We start from the raw sequence: 16,954 nt of genomic DNA, 5'->3' as shown, positions 1-16,954 counted from the left end.
GTTGTAAACAGAAACATTGAAAATTAATTAGATAAACAAGAAAACCTTCTTCAAGGTCTGATTCTACATTAACATATTGGGGTCACACAGTATTCATACTTCAAGGTGTGGAAAATCAAGTGTTTTATTAAAATACTATATTGTTATTGTGGAGAAGGAAATGGCAACCCACTCCAGCGTTCTTGCCTGGAGAATCCCAGGGACGGGGGAGCCTGGTGGGCTGCCGTCTATGGGGTCGCACAGAGTCGGACACGACTGAAGCAACTTAGCAGCAGCAGCAGCTTTTTAATATAGGAGAAGGCAATGGCAACCCACTCCAGTACTCTTGCCTGGAAAATTCCATGGACAGAGGAGCCTGGTAGGCTGCAGTCCATGGGGTCACTAGGAGTTGGACACGACTGAGCGACTTCACTTTCACTTTTCACTTTCATGCATTGGAGGAGGAAATGGCAACCCAGCCCAGTGTTCTTGCCTGGAGAATCCCAGGGACGGGGGAGCCTGGTGGGCTGCCATCTATAGGGTCGCATAGAGTTGGATACGACTGAAGCGACTTAGCAGCAGCATATTATTATTGTTCACTTGCTAATTGTGTCCAGCTCTTTGTGACTCCATAAAATGCAGCACATCAGTCTTCCCTATCCATTCCTATCTTCTGGAGATATATATATAAAGTACTATATCAGTTCAGTCACTCAGTCATGTCTGACTCTTTGCGACCCCATGGACTGCAGCATGCCAGGATTCCCTGTCCATCACCAGCTCCTGGAGCTTACTCAAACTCATGCCCATCGAGTCGGTGATTCCATCCAACCATCTCATCCTCTGTCGTCCCCTTTTCCTCCTGCCCTCAATCTTTCCCAGCATCAGGGTCTTTTGCAATGAGTTAGTTCTTCGCATCAGGTGGCCAAAGTATTGGAGTTTCAGTTTCAGCATCAGTCCTTCCAATGAATATTCAGGACTGATATCTTTACAGATACTGTGTTATGTAGGATCTTACACATGATTCATGTTTCATGATTATTTTTTTTTCCTTTTACTGGAATTGAGTTTGCTGGTGGGAAAGGACCATAAAACTTAGCTGATGGAAATCAAACTTATTGTGAGTTTCATCAGATGAAGACTGAAAATTGGTGAGCACCTTTGGGCCATGTCTGGAAGCTGTTCTAGGAGGGCTGAAGCGTTTCCATGCCGGTGCCTGATTCCCACATACTCCTTCCTGCGTGGCTGCCAGGTCAGCGTGGGACCTGGAGACGTGGTAGGCCCTCCGTGGAGGCTCCTGTTCTGTGAGCCACCTGGATCCACAGGGGCTGTTCGGTGGTGTCTGTCACTGCAGAGTAGCTGAGCCTATCCTTACTGGCACGGTGGGATGTGTCTGCGTTTGGGAGCCAGGTGCCAGTCCCACAGAAATCCAGGCCTTGAAGTGTGTTGGATTTGACCTTGAATACCACCTGCTACTTCTGTGCTGTGCCCTTGGGCTCGTTGCTCGCCTTCCCAATCTGTTTTCTCGTCTTCAAGTCATTTGCTCTACCTGAGGTTTGCTGGGAGGAGTGAATGAGATAATGTGCGTAAAGCAGCTGGCGCAGTGCCAGGCATGTGCAGCTCATAAATTTCGTTCCTACCCAGCTAGACCTTTGGTATCCAATGCCATGGGGTCACCTATGTAAACGTGCAGAAGTGTTCTTTTTTGGGGTATTTGCTTTATTAAAAAGGAAACAGGTGATCACATGGTTATTTTCTTTTGCTCTATAAAAACGAGCTAAAGCAAGGTATGGTGAAGGCATGCCAGAGGTGTGGTGGGATGAGGTGGCTGTCTCTCCCTAAGGAAGGCTGCACCCCGGTCCTAAGGCCATTTGTCCCCCGTGTGACAAGTGAGGACTGGGCCACCTGCCTTCCTAAATGTGCTGAGCCCCACGCCACTTGGAATTGACTGAAGGAAAACCGCTGTGGGGACTCAAGGCTTTCTCCCTTTATTCTCATCTTTAAAATCAAGTTGTATTCTTTTTTTTTTTAAATGCAGTAGACTTTTTGGAGAAAATGAGACCTAGAGAACAGAGGTGGAGACCCGGCAGCATGACCACACAGGCAGCCGCACCCAAACAGAATAGAAATGCATGCAGGCAGGAAACGTGCTTTTTTCTTTATGATGCGACTACATATTTCATTTATGTTTAAAACTGAGCTGACGAATATGAGCACAGATGTTTAGGGTTACTGTGGAGTCATATTTGTTTATGTGCATGGACTGTATCTCACAGTTTAAAAGGGAGAGCAGTTAATGGTTTTGCCCGTGCTGCCTGGAAATTTTTCTTTTTTTTATTGTGCTCTAGCCTCTGTTCTTCAGGTGTGTAGCTATTTTCGTATTATGAAGGATGATGGATGAGGCTGGAAAGTTTCTTCAGAAGCACTTCTGATATTGTGCAATGCGCTTGGGGGTCAGCCACACTTGACTGATGCGTGATTTATCCCGTGTCCCTGCCACTTCCCGAGATAAAGCTGCTGTTTTATCAAAAATGCCAGCAACTGTGATTTAGAATTTATAAACCTCCATTTTCAAATAATTGTTCTGATTACTTTCTGCCTGGGCAATAAAATGATAAAGGTAATTGCACACAAATGTGAGATAGCACCAAAATACAATAAAATTAACCTGAATTAGCTTGACTTGTCGATGAGAAGTATTTTTGAAATGTAGTGTTGCAATAAGGGAGGGTGATATTATAGCTGGAAGGTGAGTTATTGCCTTAATGTAATACTCCTTGAAATTTAAAAAAGAGACTGTTTCTGTTGAGGGTGATTGTGCTTTTGAAATTAAGTTGAAGTGAATCTTATAATTGGCAACAATAATGCAGTTGGAAGGTAATATCTTTTATTGTGTTATGCCTAGTTGCATTGCCTTTTATTTAGCAGTTTCTGGCTTCAGCTCTTCTCTTACTCAGGTGGAAGCAGGCTTGGAATTCTGTCAGATCCAGGGGGCTCAGATGTTTTATTCTCTTTTTACACTGTCCCTCATCTGAAAGTTACAGGCTTAGATAAAATATTTGACTAAATCATTTACACATCAAAGGTTAAGTGTTATTGTTAATTTTTTAATGAGTTTAAATAAAGTTCTTGTAAATGTGTTTTGCTCCCCTCTCTGCATCCATGTTGGCAGTCTCCCTAATGGCAACAGCGTCCAACCCACTGTCCCCGATTAAACACACACTTTATAACTTGCCCTTCAGAGTCTTGAGGTGAAATCCATGGGTCATATTTACCCACCCGTTCTACTTAGGAAGAACTTAGGATGTAAATAAGAGAACAGTAATTTATAATCAAGTTCTGTGTATTCAGAACAGAAAAGCTCAGGCAGTGCTTTTGGCAAAATGGTTGTCTGAGGAGGCCTTATAAATAGCTAAGAAAAGAGAAATAAAAGGCAAAGGAGAGGAGGAAAGATATATCCATCTGAATGCGGAGTTCCAAAGAATAGCAAGGAGAGATAAGAAAACCTTCTTCAGTGATCAGTGCAAAGAAATAGAGGAAAACAATAGAATGGGAAAGACTAGAGATCTCTTCAAGAAAATTAGAGATACCAAGGGAACATTTCATGCAAAGATGGGCACAATAAAGGACAGAAATGGTATGGACCTAACAGAAGCAGAAGATATTAAGAAGAGGTGGCAAGAATACACAGAAGAACTATACAAAAAAGATCTTCATGACCCAGATAGCCATGATGGTGTGATCACTCACCTAGAGCCAGACGTCCTGAAATACGAAGTCAAGTGGGCCTTAGGAAGCATCACTACAAACAAAGCTAGTGGAGGTGATGGAATTCCAGCTGAGCTATTTCAAATCCTAAAAGATGATGCTGTAAAAGTGCTGCACTCAATATGCCAACAAATCTGGAAAACTCAGCAGTGGCCATAGGACTGGAAAAGGTCAGTTTTCATTCTAATCCCAAAGAAAGGCAATGCCAAAGAATGTTCAAACTACCGCACAATTGCACTCATCTCACATGCTAGTAAAGTAATGCTCAACATTCTCCAAGCTAGGCTTCATCAATACATGAACTAAGAACTTGCAGATGTTCAAACTGGATTTAGAAACAGCAGAGGAACCAGAGATCAGTTTGCCTACCGGATCATAGAAAAAGTAAGAGAATTTCAGAAAAACATTTACTTCTGCTTCATTGACTATGCTAAAGCCTTTGACTGTGTAGATCATAACAAACTGTGGAAAATTCTTAAGGAAATGGGAATACCAGACCACCTTACCTGCCTCCTGAGAAATCTGTGTGCAGGTCAAGAAGCAACAGTTAGAACCAGACATGGAACAATGGACTAGTTCCAAATTGGGAAAGGAGTACATCAAGACTGTATATTGTCACCCTGCTTCTTTAACTTATATGCAGAGTACGTCGTGCGAAATACTGGACTGGATGAAGCACAAGCTGGAGTCAAGATTTCAGGGAGAAATATTAATAACGTCAGATATGCAGAAAGCAATAACTTTATAGCAGAAAGTGAAGAGGTACTAAAGAGCCTCTTGAACAAGGTGAAGGAGAAGTGAAAAACCTGGCTTACACTCAACATTCAAAAAACTATGATCATGGCATCTGGTCCCATCACTAAATGGCAAATAGATGGGGAAACAGACTTTTCTTGGGCTCCAAAATCACTGCAGATGGTGACTGCAGCCATGAAATTAAAAGACACTTGCTCCTTGGAAGAAAAGCTATGACCAACCTAGATAGTGAATTAAAAAGTACAGACCTTACTTTGCTGACAAAGGTCCGTCTAGTCAAAGCTGTAGTTTTTCCAGTAATCATGTATGGATGTGAGTGTTGGACCATAAAGAAAGCTGAAAGAATTGATGCTTTTGAACAGTGGTGCTGGAGAAGACTTTTGATCCAACCAGTCTATCCTAAAGGAAATCAGTCCTGAATATTCATTGGAAGGACTGCTGCTGAAGCTGAAACTCCAGTACTTTGGCCACCTGATGCGAAGAGCTGACTCATTGGAAAAAACCCTGATGCTGGGAAGGATTGAAGGCGGGAGAAGAGGATGACAAAGGGATGAGATGGTTGGATGGCATCACCGACTCGATGGACATGAGTTTGAGAAAGCTCCGAGAGATGGTGTTGGACACAGGGAAACCTGGCATGCCGCAGTCCATGGGGTTGCAAAGAGTCAGACACGACTGAGCAGCTGAACTGAACTGAGGGCTAGAAGCATGATGATGTCATCGGCCCCCCGTAAGTGCCCTCCTGATGGGGGTCTGCACCATCGCACCTCACGTGGGGCAGCAGACACCCAGGTTTCTGCATGAGTTGGGGGAGCATCTCTGTGGGCAGTGATTGCACCATGGGGCCCTTCACCACCATTCGGTTGTCTTTGTCCAGTCGAGGCTTGTGTAAGGGGTGAGGTTTCATTTTTTTCCCCCTCTTTCTCTGATTTGGTAATTTGTATGATATCCAGTGAAGATCATGGAAGACGCTTTGAGAAAAGGCCAGCTTGAGGAAGAATCGGACGGAGTTAACGTAACAGAGTTGCTGACTATGGGAGGCTAACACGGGTCTGCTGTGTCCCTAAAGAGAATGCAGAGTTGGGACAGGTAGGCCTGGGGAAAATAGAGACCATGGGATTTGCCCCAAAACAGAGCCAGTGGGAATCTTTCCAGAAGCAGTAAGTGGAATCTGGAAGATGTAAGTGAAATAAGGGGGTTCCGTGTTAGATGGGCATCTCTTGCTGGCCCTCTTTTGCACCAGTGGCCTTCCAGTCCTCTGACAGGCGGCATCCTGTTATCTTAGCCCGTTGGGCTCCCTTGGTTTAGATGAAAATGCAAACACAGTAATACAGAAGGGGCTTTGTGACCAGCCTAGCATGCCTTTCTGCGTCAAGATACGGGCCTGTAAGTATGAAATAGCAAGCAGTGTGCTTTAGTGTTATGTAATACTCCATTTGTATTATGATTTTTTTTTTTAACACTTCAGGCTGAAGTTCGGGGGCTATAAAATTATCGTGGAGCTAATTTACATGGTTGTTCTTGGTCTTAAGAACTTGTGGGCACGTTCAAGCTGATTGTTCATTATTGAGGTGTAATTGAAATCACGTTATATTCATTTCAGGTTTACAACATGATGACGCTTGTGTGTGTCACTGAATCGTCACCACAGTAAGCCTCATTAACCTGTCACCACGGTCTTCTTTTTTTAAAGGGGCTGCGTTGCTTCTTGCCTGTGGCTGAGGGATCCCTTCTCTCCAGGGCTGCTGTTCTGGTTTTGCTTGCTCTTGCTCATGGTGTCTTATTTCTGCGTGTGTTCTGTTCTCTGATCGTACTGGATGTTATGATGGGAAGATTCTCCATTACTTGACTGTAAGAGTGACATGGAGCGTCAGGGGTTTGCGAAGGGGCAGTGGTGACCGCACCAGGGGCTGGGATCACTCACCCGTCTGGGGCCGAGCCCTGCCTTACCTGGCCCAGAAATTCCCAGCTGTTGTCAGTATCCCCTCATTAGACCAGTGGCTCTAACTGGGGGACGATTTTATTGCTTACCATTTTCTTTGTATCAGCTTAGTTTTAATTTAAACACCAGCTTCAGCCTTGTCCTAAGGAAGCCAGTGAGGACAAGAGTTTGTTACATAATCATTTACTTTTCTGTTACAGGTTAATTTATCTCATAGTTACAGACTTGCATCTCAGCTGATCTTACCCCAGCCCAGCACTCTAGTCAGAAGGCCCCTTCCCTCACCCATGGCGCTCTGGAAGAGTGGCTCTCGTGTCTTTGAGTGGTATCATCTGCATATCTGAGGTGGTTAATGTTTCTCCCACCCATCTTGATTCCAGCCTGTAACTTATCCAGCCCGGAATTTCTCGTCATGTGCTCAGCATATAGATTAAACAAACAGGGTGACAGCAGACAGCTCTGTCGTACTCCTTTCTCAGTCTTGAACCAATCTGTTGTTCCATACAGGGTTCTAATTGTTGCTTTTTTACCTGCATACAGATTTCTCAGGAGACAGGTGAGATGATCTGGTATTCTATCTTAAGGAAGATCTTTGTAAGAGCTTTCTGTAGTTTATTATGATCCACACAGTCAAAGGCTTTTCGATGGTGTAATGGATGAAACAGAGGTAGATGTTTTTTTTTTTTTTTTTTGAATTCCCTAGCTTTCTCCATGATCCAGTGAATGTTGGCACTTTGATCTCTGGTTCATCGTCCTTTTCTAAATCCAGCTTGGCCATCTGGAAGTTCTTGGTTTGCATAATGCTGAAGCCTAGCATGCAAGATTTTCAGCATGACCTTATGAGCATGGGAGATGAGTGCAATTGTCCGACGGTTAGCACATTCTTCTTGGGAACTGGGATGAGGATCTATCGAACTATAGTCCACACACCACTATGTTTCCTGCGTGGAAGAAGTGTATATGATAACTTTATAAGTAAGAGTTGGCTGGGATGCGGAGAAGCTGGAATGCTAGTGCATTGTGGGAATGTGAACTAGGAAACGGTCCGGTGGCTCCTTTCCAAGTCAGATGTAGAACTGTCGTTGGCCCGGCAGTCCTGCTGCCCGGCGAGCGCCCGAAGCAAGCGCCCGAACAGCTGTGTGGACACCGCTGCCACCAGCACCACGCACAGCACTCAGACATTGCAAACAGCTCAGGTGTCTGCGGAGGAGTGAACTGGTGAGCCACAGAGTGCGGCTCTCCCCACAGTGAAGTGCTGCTCAGCCCTAAAAGGAAGGGAATGCCAGCACAGCATTCCACATGGATGAGGCTTGTAGTGAAACAAGCCAGACACAGCTGGCAAGAACTCTCGTCTCCATGATGGGCCTCGAGTCGTCACCTTTACAGAGATGAAAGTGTGCTGGTTTCCGGGGCTGGGGTAGGGGAGCTGGTGAAAGTGGGGTTTCTGTGGCAGATAATGAAGTTTGGTCTGGTTAGTGGTGACAGCCACATGATAACGTGAATGGATTTAATGACACTGAATTGTACTTTCACAAACGTCAAATCTAAAGATGTGTATTTTACCACGGTAGGAAGATGTATATCTGGTAACTTTTAAACAGTTTGGGATGTTGTATCTATCGCGCTTGGTCACTGGCTCATCCTGGGCCGCCCTAGTCTCCTGGACCCGCACCTTGGACACCATTCCTGGGCAGGAGGACGGCGCCCAGCACATCGCTGTCCCTCTGGGTGGGGGAGGTGGGTCATCAGGTGGCGTCTTCTTGGGATCCCTGGAGACCACAGGAGCCAATTCCAGAAACTGCCCCAGCCTTGGTGTTCAGTATAGGAAAAAACGAGAAAGAAACATCTTGACTTTGTCAAGAATGTCGTGAAACAAAGGAAGTTGACGGTGTTTCCATCAGGATGCTCGTCATCGCCCCAGTGAATACACGTGCGTGGTGTCTTTCTTCCGGAGGGGGCTCTTCCAGCCCTGCCCGTCTCACCTTGGGGTTGCTGTGTTCCAGGTCTTGTGGATAGTCTTGTAGAAAGGGAGAAAACTTTAAACGTTCTTTATAAATATTAGTTTGCTTGCTAATAGGTAGCATTCTTAGCATTCAAAGTAGTAAATTATCAAAGTTAAAAGTTAATTATATTTTACTCTGTTACAGTCTCGATTTTTCTTTTAATTCAAGTTACCCTTGAAATTAACTTGACAGATTGATAAGATATTCATCTGTGAATATTATCTGAAGCAATCTGTTGTAACTTAGATAAAATGTATCAGCTAAATTTTGTAGTGAGAAGTTTTACATTTTTGAAATAGACAATAGAGATTTTTCCTCATAGTGGTGGGAATATTCGACAGAGATGATTACATCAATCAATTATTTGAACAAAGATTGGGTATAGCTTACATATGATTTTGTAATAATCCCTATTTCCAAGGAAAAATATTTGCAGAGTACTTACTCATTGTGTCATTTGTAGATAAATTGGTTATGAGTTGGTCTTTGTTTTTATTGAAACATAGATTCTGTGTGTAAATGTGGATTTTAGGTATATCTTCTCTATGTGTATCACAAGTGTCTGAAATCAGAGAACTTGAGCAAAATGATTTTTCTATATTAAACAATGAATTTCATTTGAACCTGGTTTGATCCCACAGCTTCATCCTCATTTTCCTCCCGTGCATAGATCTCAGTACCCAGAGATGGCCTTGTCCTGGGCTGGCCCGTGTGGCCCAGCACTTCTGAGCCGGGTCAGTCCCGGGATGTAGTCTGACTCTAACCCTTTCCCAGCCTGCTGACTTGGTGCGGGAGAGACAGGGGACCTGCTCCTTCTTTGCTGGGGGAGGGGAGGGGGGTTAACTCTGGACCAGAGGGATAAGGGAGGCTCAGAGACTTTGCTGCATTGTGGCCTGTCGTCTTTTCTGGGAGGACACGTGTGCAGGGCAAACTCACACGCAGGCAGAGGCGGTTTGGCTGCCCCGCAGGCCAGCAGCCTTGCCTTGATTTTCTAAGGGGCCATGGGTAATGTTGCCTGACCCACAGGTAGCCCCGACTATCTCATCAGTCCGCATGGTATCCCCATCACAGAGGAGGGCATGGGACTGGAGAGGTTGCCAAGGGCCCGCTCTGCATTTCTCTCTCCAGGCCCAACTGTCTCACCAGCACCCTGCGGAAAGCATGGTCCCAAATGGAACCCGTGGCCCCACAGACTGGGACTGGTGCTGAGTGGGTGTCTCCCTTCAGGTTTTCCACGGAGTCTTCCTCCAGCTTCCTAGAAGGATGGATCGTTTCTCTGTCACCTACACTGAGGATGGGACCCTGTGCAGAGGACACTTGGGCAGAAGGAGTGTGGTTCCTGCACCCTCCTGCCTGCCTCATGGGGCAACGTCTGACATGTCTGTGGCTTCAGCCCTACCATTGGAAGGTCTGATGCTGAAGCTCCAATACTTTGGCCACCTGATGGGAGGAGCTGACTCATCGGGAAAGTCCCTGATGCTGGGAAAGATTGAAGGCCGGAGGAGAAGGGGACGATAGAGGATGAGATGATTGGATGGCATCACTGACTCAATGGACGAGTTTGAGTGAACTCCAGGAGATGGTGAAGGACAGGGAGGGCTGGCGTGCTGCAGTCCATGCGGTCGCAAAGAGTTGGACTCGACTGACCGACTGAACAACAACATCCCCTTGCAGGGCGTCCCCTTTGCCTCCTCATGGCCAAGGCCGGTTTCCTGTGCTGAATCTCAGGCTGGAGATCACTGTGGTCACGTGGTGTGAGCTGGTGCTGGCGCTGGGTGCTACCCCTGGGCACAGAACCATTACAGAGACTGGTGTCAGTGCTCTGTCTCGATACCCTGTTGATAAGGTAGAAAACAAACCCCCTTACTCGGTGAATTCTATTGAGTACCATCTTCCTTTGGACAGCGTTTAACTCTGTTTACTTCTTAATGGATGAAATATATGAAGATACTTTCTAAATTTTAAAGTACCAAACACACATGGGAAAAAGGCCAAGGGTGTATGATACCAGCTTACATGCTTTGTTGAGGGTCGTAGCTCTGTGCAGTCTTTTCTGCAGGGAGATCCTGCCTGATTCTCTGAATCCCTTCACCGACTGTCCAGTGCTCCACCTGAGGCCGTGCTGACTGACAGGTCACTATGATGTCATCTTTCTGTAAGCCCTGGACTGCTATCAGTTATGTTTTAAATGTTGTAATTAAGAGTTTGAGACTACTCAGCTGTCTGTGAGGGGAAGAACCTATCTCCTTCTCCAGAGAGATAATTAATTCTTAGAGTATATGGTTTTTGAAGAATTTACTGTAAGATAAAAGACTAGTATTTTATTCTTGCATTTATTAGTATTTAATCAAATGGAAAGTGCACTTTTGGTCTGGAAATCTTGGCTTCAGCCATGGGATTAGACTGAATTATTGTTTAAAGAGTAAAAGGTATAGAATTATATGTTCAAGTTATCAAGCCACTGATAGGTTTTGGGCATAATGTAGCTAATTTAGAACATAAAATTTCCTGCCTTGGGTTAATCGTTCAGCAGCAGCAGTGTGCGTGTCTGTGGCTGCTTGGCCTTGCGGTGGGGATGGTGTCTGCCCTTCCAAGAGCCTTGTGCCATCAAGGCTGGCTCATTCTTGGCTGCCGGAGCGTATCTGGAACATAAGACTCTTCATTTGGGATACAAGTCATCAATCACAGTGCGCTTCTCACCCAAGAATCCTTCACCGCAGAAACAGTCTGCAATGGATTCTTTATTAGGGATAAAGAGGCCCTAAGCCTGTGGTCCTTGGTGGTGGCCAGACTTAGCACTCCTGAAGACCTAGTGGCTGGTTTTTCTAAGCCAGTACTTAAGAAATGCCAGAGAACTTTGGTACCTACTTCTTGCTCGAGGTTGTACTGTCAGAGACGGGGGGTGAGCATATGCGATCAAAGTGGATCTTGTGATTTGTTTATTAGCAGGTGGGAGAGAAGGATCCCACAGGACAAAACCTGGGACAGTCTGATAATCACTTACGTACTTTGAGGTCAGGAGGTGGCAGACTTTTCCTAAAATAAACTGTATGGTAAATGTTGCTGGCTTTGCAGGCTGTATGGTCCTATCACAACTACAGCTGACCCTTCAACAACATGGGGCTTAGGGACACCCCCACCCCCCATCCCCCATCCCACACAGTTGAAAATCCAGGCATAATTTATAGTCAGCCCTCCATATCATGGTTCTGCATTCACCATTTCCACCAACCAAGGGTTGTGCAGCCCTATAGCATTTACTATTGAAAAAAATCCGCATATAAGTGGATCCACATGGTTCAAATCAATGTTATTCAAGGGTCAGCTGTACTCACTAGAGCTTCTGTAGACAACACAGAATGAGCCTGGCTACATTCTACTGAAACTATTTATAGACTCTTAAATGTGAATTTCATGTCATTTTCGCACATCCTGAAGTGTTTTTATTTGGACTTTCCCCAACCATTTAAAAATGCCCTGCACCCTGCCGGCCCCAGGCCCCAGTCATCGTCAGGTACACAGTCTCTTCCCCCACACATGTCCCTGCTCTTTACTCTCAGCCCTTCTTGGTGTTGAGCACCTTGCCTCATTTTCGGAATGCACTGGGAAATGATGCTTTTGAACTGTGGTGTTGAGAGGACTCTTGAGAGTCCCTTGAACTGCAAGGAGATCCAACCAGTCTGTTCTAAAGGAGATCAGTCGTGGGTGTTCTTTGGAAGGAATGATGCTAAAGCTGAAACTCCAGTACTTTGGCCACCTCATGCGAAGAGTTGACTCATTGGAAAAGACTCTGACGCTGGGAGGGATTGGGGGCAGGAGGAGAAGGGGACGATGGAGGATGACGTGGCTGGATGGCATCACCGACTCGATGGACCTGAGTTTGAGTGAACTCCGGGAGTTGGTGATGGACAGGGAGGCCTGCTACTGCTACTGCCAAGTCACTTCAGTCATGTCCGACTCTGTGCGACCCCATAGACAGCCCACCAGGCTCCCCCATCCCTGGGATTCTCCAGGCAAGAACACTGGAGTGGGTTGCCATTTCCTTCTCCAATGCGTGAAAGTGAAAAGTAAAAGTGAAGTCGCTCAGTCGTGCCCGACTCCTAGCGACCCCATGGACTGCAGCCTACCAGGCTCCTCTGCCCATGGGATTTTCCAGGCAATAGTACTGGAGTGGGGTGCCATTGCCTTCCCTGCAGGGAGGTCTGGCGTGCTGCAATTCATGGGGCTGCAAAGAGTCAGACATGCCTGAGCAACTGAACTGAACTGAACCCGGGAAAGGCTGATGAAGGGTGGAGTCAGGGAGTAATTGTCTGCATCTGGTCAGTGGGTCCTGGCGGAACCCTCACTTTGGGCAGGGCTATTTCTATCGGCCTCCCCAAGAGCCACCGTCGATCCGTCTTCCAGGTGTGGAGTGTGCTTCCTGGCTGTTTGCTGGAGCCGTCTCTTGAGGATTTCGGCGGAGCCTGTTATGGAGTCTGGATCTAACTGTACTCACTGCGCTGTATGAATCAGTGCAAACAGGGATTGGGTTATTGAACCAGGGGACAGAATTATAGTGAGTCCCCTGTGGAGGCTAATTACATCAGCAACACAAAAAGCACGTGTCTATAACATAGAGGTTCTATCCACACACAGGTAGGAAACTTTATTGACTAGAACGTCTTTCTCCTGGCTTGATTGCAGACAGACCTCTGATACTTTGATACTCTGGGGTTCTTCGGGGGTGAGGACGATTCTGATTCACATCTTGCTGTCAGGAAGACAAGTGTGAGAGCTTTGCACTTCCCCACCAGCCCTGCTGGCCCAGCTCTGCGGTGGCTGCAGCCAGTGGCCTGTCCTGTCCCGCTCTGCAGCAGGCATCTCTTGGGTTTGGCTGCTTTGCCAGATTGAAAAGTGTTTCTCTCAGATCTTCCCACCTGTTCTCACATGTTTCTTATTCTCTTAAGTCAGTTAAACTTTGCCCAACTGTAGGGGTGGATAAAGAATGAGGTTATTTTCTGCTACGACATATTTAAGCTGAAGCTTCCCAAGACATCACAGTTGTCTTGAGACGTGACACTTCATTGTGAGCACCAGCCTGCCAGCCTCTGCTGCTCCGTGACAGGCTGTCACCGCAGAGCCCGGGACTGAGTTGGTGCCTCAAGTTGGGGAACATCTTCAGGTTGTGAGGCGGGAGCTGTCGGCAGTGTGGGCTGAGGACCCAGGGGTGACCCGGGCCAGAGCCCCCCAGCCGTCAGACCTCCGCACGACTACTTTCCTGGCGGATGTGCACACAAGCAGTCCTAACAGTAGTTAAAAGTTAGGGAAAAGGTGGCATTTTTTCATTTTTTTTCTTCACAGTAAATTATAAGCAGCTCATTCTCTGTCCTTACTGACGTTCCATGCCGTGACTGACGTGGGGATGCTCTGAGATTTGGGGAGTCAGGGGCTCAGGTGTCAGCCCGTGGCTGGGATCCTGTGGCTGATGTGGCTCCCTGCCCACCGGGCCACATTCTGTGCACAGGGCACCGTGGCTCCGGGTCCGCGTGGGACTCAGGGTTCACATAAGTAGCTTGAGTCCTCACGGGGACTTGAGGTACCTGTGAGACTCGGGGGTTTCCTCAGGACTCAGGCTTCCCGCGAGATTTCGGGATCCACAGTGGACTCGGGATTCCCTTGGGACTCAGGGTTCCCGTGGGACTAGGAGTTCGCGCGAGACTCTAGGTCCCGGGAGACGCAGAGTTCACGCGAGATGTGGTGTTCCCGCGGAACTCAGGTTCCCGTGAGAATTGGGGTTCTTATGAGACCTGGGGTTTCCTCGGGACTCGAGGTTCCCACGAGACTCGGGGTTCCCGGCGCTGTGGAGTCGACCGCTCTCCCTGAGGTGAGTGCCCGGAAGCCCGAGGGGCGTCGTCTTGTAACAGCGTCGGATGCGCCTTCTAGGTTAAAGGGGCAGGAGAGACCAGTCAGCCTTGAGCGCAAGGAGCTGTGGAGGGGGGCGTTCGGCGGCAGGGTCCGCCGTGCGCGGCGCCTCCCCCAGGACGGCTGCGGTCAGCAGCGGGCTGTCCCGCAACGCTGCCCTGGGAGGCCGGCTCCTGTGCGCCCACAGCCCTGGGGGGCCTCCCCGCCGTGGCCGTTGCTCCCACCTCAGGAGCCCCCAGGGGTGTCGTGCCGCTTCTGGAGCGGCGAGGGGACCTGGGACCGGGCGTGAGTGGCCGCTCAGGGTCACCTGCAACCTCCCTCCCCCTTCTCGGGGCCCTGGCGTGCGGGGCTGAGTCGGCCAGACTCAGGCCGCGTGGGACCCCGAGGACCAGGCGGCAGGCTCGGCCGCGCGGAGACCTGCGGTGCGCGTGCTGCCCTCTGGCGCGTAGTGTCCGCCCAGCGCTGCTCCCAGCCGAGCCCAGAGGCCCGGCCCGTTAGAGCAGAGGAGCAGCTGGAAGGAGGGGTCGTCCTGCAGAATTAAGACTTTCGGCCGTGTTTCCAAATCCTGCTCCAGTGGCTGTGGATGCAAAGTTCTCATCTTGGCTCTGACTCTCTGGGCTCCTCGCAGGAGGTCTGGGCCTCGGTCCTCCTTGTAGCCTGCTTCCTCTGATCATTGGTGCATCTGGCCTTGTGGCTCCTGGTACATTGGTTATTAAAGAATAGCTCTTCATAACCTGCTCAAACTAACGCCTTGGAATGGACCTTCTCCCATCTTTCACCCTAAGCCCCCTGAAAGGAGGAGGGCTGGGGGCAGTGGCTAGTGCTTCCCGGGTCTGGGAACCCAGCAAGTGGGAAACATCTTTGAAGTCTCCTTTTTCACCTTAATAAAAATGTGGTTTTCGTGTATCATTCTCATTTTGGTGTTCAGTTTTTCTTCCTTGAAATTAATCAGCTGGGCAGGTGTACAGCGTTTCACTTGTAGTTTTGTGTGGGTAGGCTCCCCTGTGTACCTGGAGAGTGTGTACACAGGTGTGAGCATGCTGCGACCCCAGCCTCTCACTTCACTGCTTTGTGTAGATTTGAGTCTGGTCTTCAGTGCTTTGATTAGTAGGAAAGCTTTGTAGGGAACATTTTTAATGGTTGTCGCTAATACACTTCTGAAAAGACCTTTATTGGTCTCACTGTAGATGGTTCTGGTATCATGCACCAATTTTTGGCAAGATGCAGAGGTATTTTAGCTAAACTGTTCGAATGGATATGTGTGCAGTAGTTGTCACTTTGGTATTGTACCTGGAAATATTTTTCAAAAATGCCTGAAGTTCCAAGAAATTTCTGGAATAGTTTGTTAAGCTGTACATGTGTTAGTTTTCTGCACTTTCTCTGTGATCTGTTTCTTTTACACACACACACACACGAGTTTATATTCCAACTGCTTCCTAACTAATTTCTGTGTATTTGCACAAATTCACAACAGCCTTTGAGCTTCAGAACAGAAAAGCAGTTACCTTCCTGCGTGGTGTATACCTTAGTTTGCTAACAGGAACAAAAATGAAAACTTTAGAAAGGAAAACTGAGTTTTAAGTATAGTTTTAAAATGTAGATGGTGCCTCCTTTCTAGAAATGGTGGTTTTAAAGACCAGTGAACAAATTTCCTAAACGTCCCTCTAACACGGCAGCTCTGACAGGCAGGCATTTTCTCAGCTGTTTTTATAACATGCTGCTTGTAGCTGGGTTGTTCAGATGACTGGCGAATGCTTATTTAACAAGACGCACGTGTGTGTGATGCTGCGGGGCTGAGCTCCGCCCTGGCCCTGACTCCCCAACTGTTGTTGTGACGAGTATTCTTCAAGACCAAAGTGTGGTTAATCAGGATGGTGCTCTGCCACGCAGGGTCGGCTCCAGTGATGAGAATGAAAAAAAGCACAGATCGCGTGTTCTCAAAGTCTGTATATGCTGGGAACAGGCAGAGCGCAGTATGTATGGGACCCGCACACCAGCAGGTCTCATTTGAAAGCCTAGCCGGGTATCTGTGATGCAGAAACATACATGTCAGGGCCGTAGCAGAAGGCTTTGGGGTGATTTTTTTTTTTTAATTATGAAGATAAACTTTATTTTTTAGAGCAGTTTCAGGTTCACAGCAAAGTTGAGCAGAAGGTACAGGGAGTTCCCATACACCCCTTGCCCCTCCCCACCATCACCCCCCACACACACATTGATAAGTTTGTCCTTTGTTTACGTCAGGGTGTACTCTCGGTGGTGCTCTGCACGGGTTTGGACAGCTGTGTTCAGTGTAATGTCCTGCATCCACCGCCACCGCAGCCTCCAGAACTGTTCCCCACCCCGGAAATCTGTGTTCTGCTGTTCCTCCCTCTCTCCCCCAACCCTGGGAACCACTGGCTTTTTTACTGTCTCCACATACTTGGAATCACAGAGTATGCAGTCTTTTCAGTCTTTTTTCACATAGTAACATTCATCTAAGTTCCTTCCATGTCTCCTCATGGCCTGATGCCACATTTCTTCTTCACAGTGACTGATAGTCCATTGTCTCATGCAGCACTTCAGCCGCTCCCTGAGCGAGGGACATGTTGATTGCTTCCAGGCTTTA

General features: G+C 47.5%; 1 protein-coding gene across 3 annotated transcripts in view; it reads left to right on the top strand.

Annotated features, from left to right (window-relative positions):
* MGMT (O-6-methylguanine-DNA methyltransferase) overlaps positions 1 to 16,954 on the top strand; it is a 278,866-nt gene that overhangs the window by 25,019 nt on the left and 236,893 nt on the right. Inside the window, exon 1 of one of the 3 annotated variants that reach the window (XM_027528874.1) lies at positions 14,248 to 14,311. The exons of the other annotated variants lie outside the window; for them this stretch is intronic. The gene's annotated coding sequence lies outside the window, so the exon portion shown is untranslated. Of the gene's footprint in view, positions 1 to 14,247; positions 14,312 to 16,954 lie in introns of those variants that run through there. 3 annotated transcript variants of the gene reach the window in all.

Source organism: Bos indicus x Bos taurus, chromosome 26, assembly GCF_003369695.1.
Source record: "Bos indicus x Bos taurus breed Angus x Brahman F1 hybrid chromosome 26, Bos_hybrid_MaternalHap_v2.0, whole genome shotgun sequence".
In the NCBI taxonomy this organism is placed as follows: Eukaryota; Metazoa; Chordata; class Mammalia; order Artiodactyla; family Bovidae; genus Bos; species Bos indicus x Bos taurus.
Note: the sequence above shows the minus strand (reverse complement) of the source record. Positions and strands in the feature narration are given on the sequence as shown.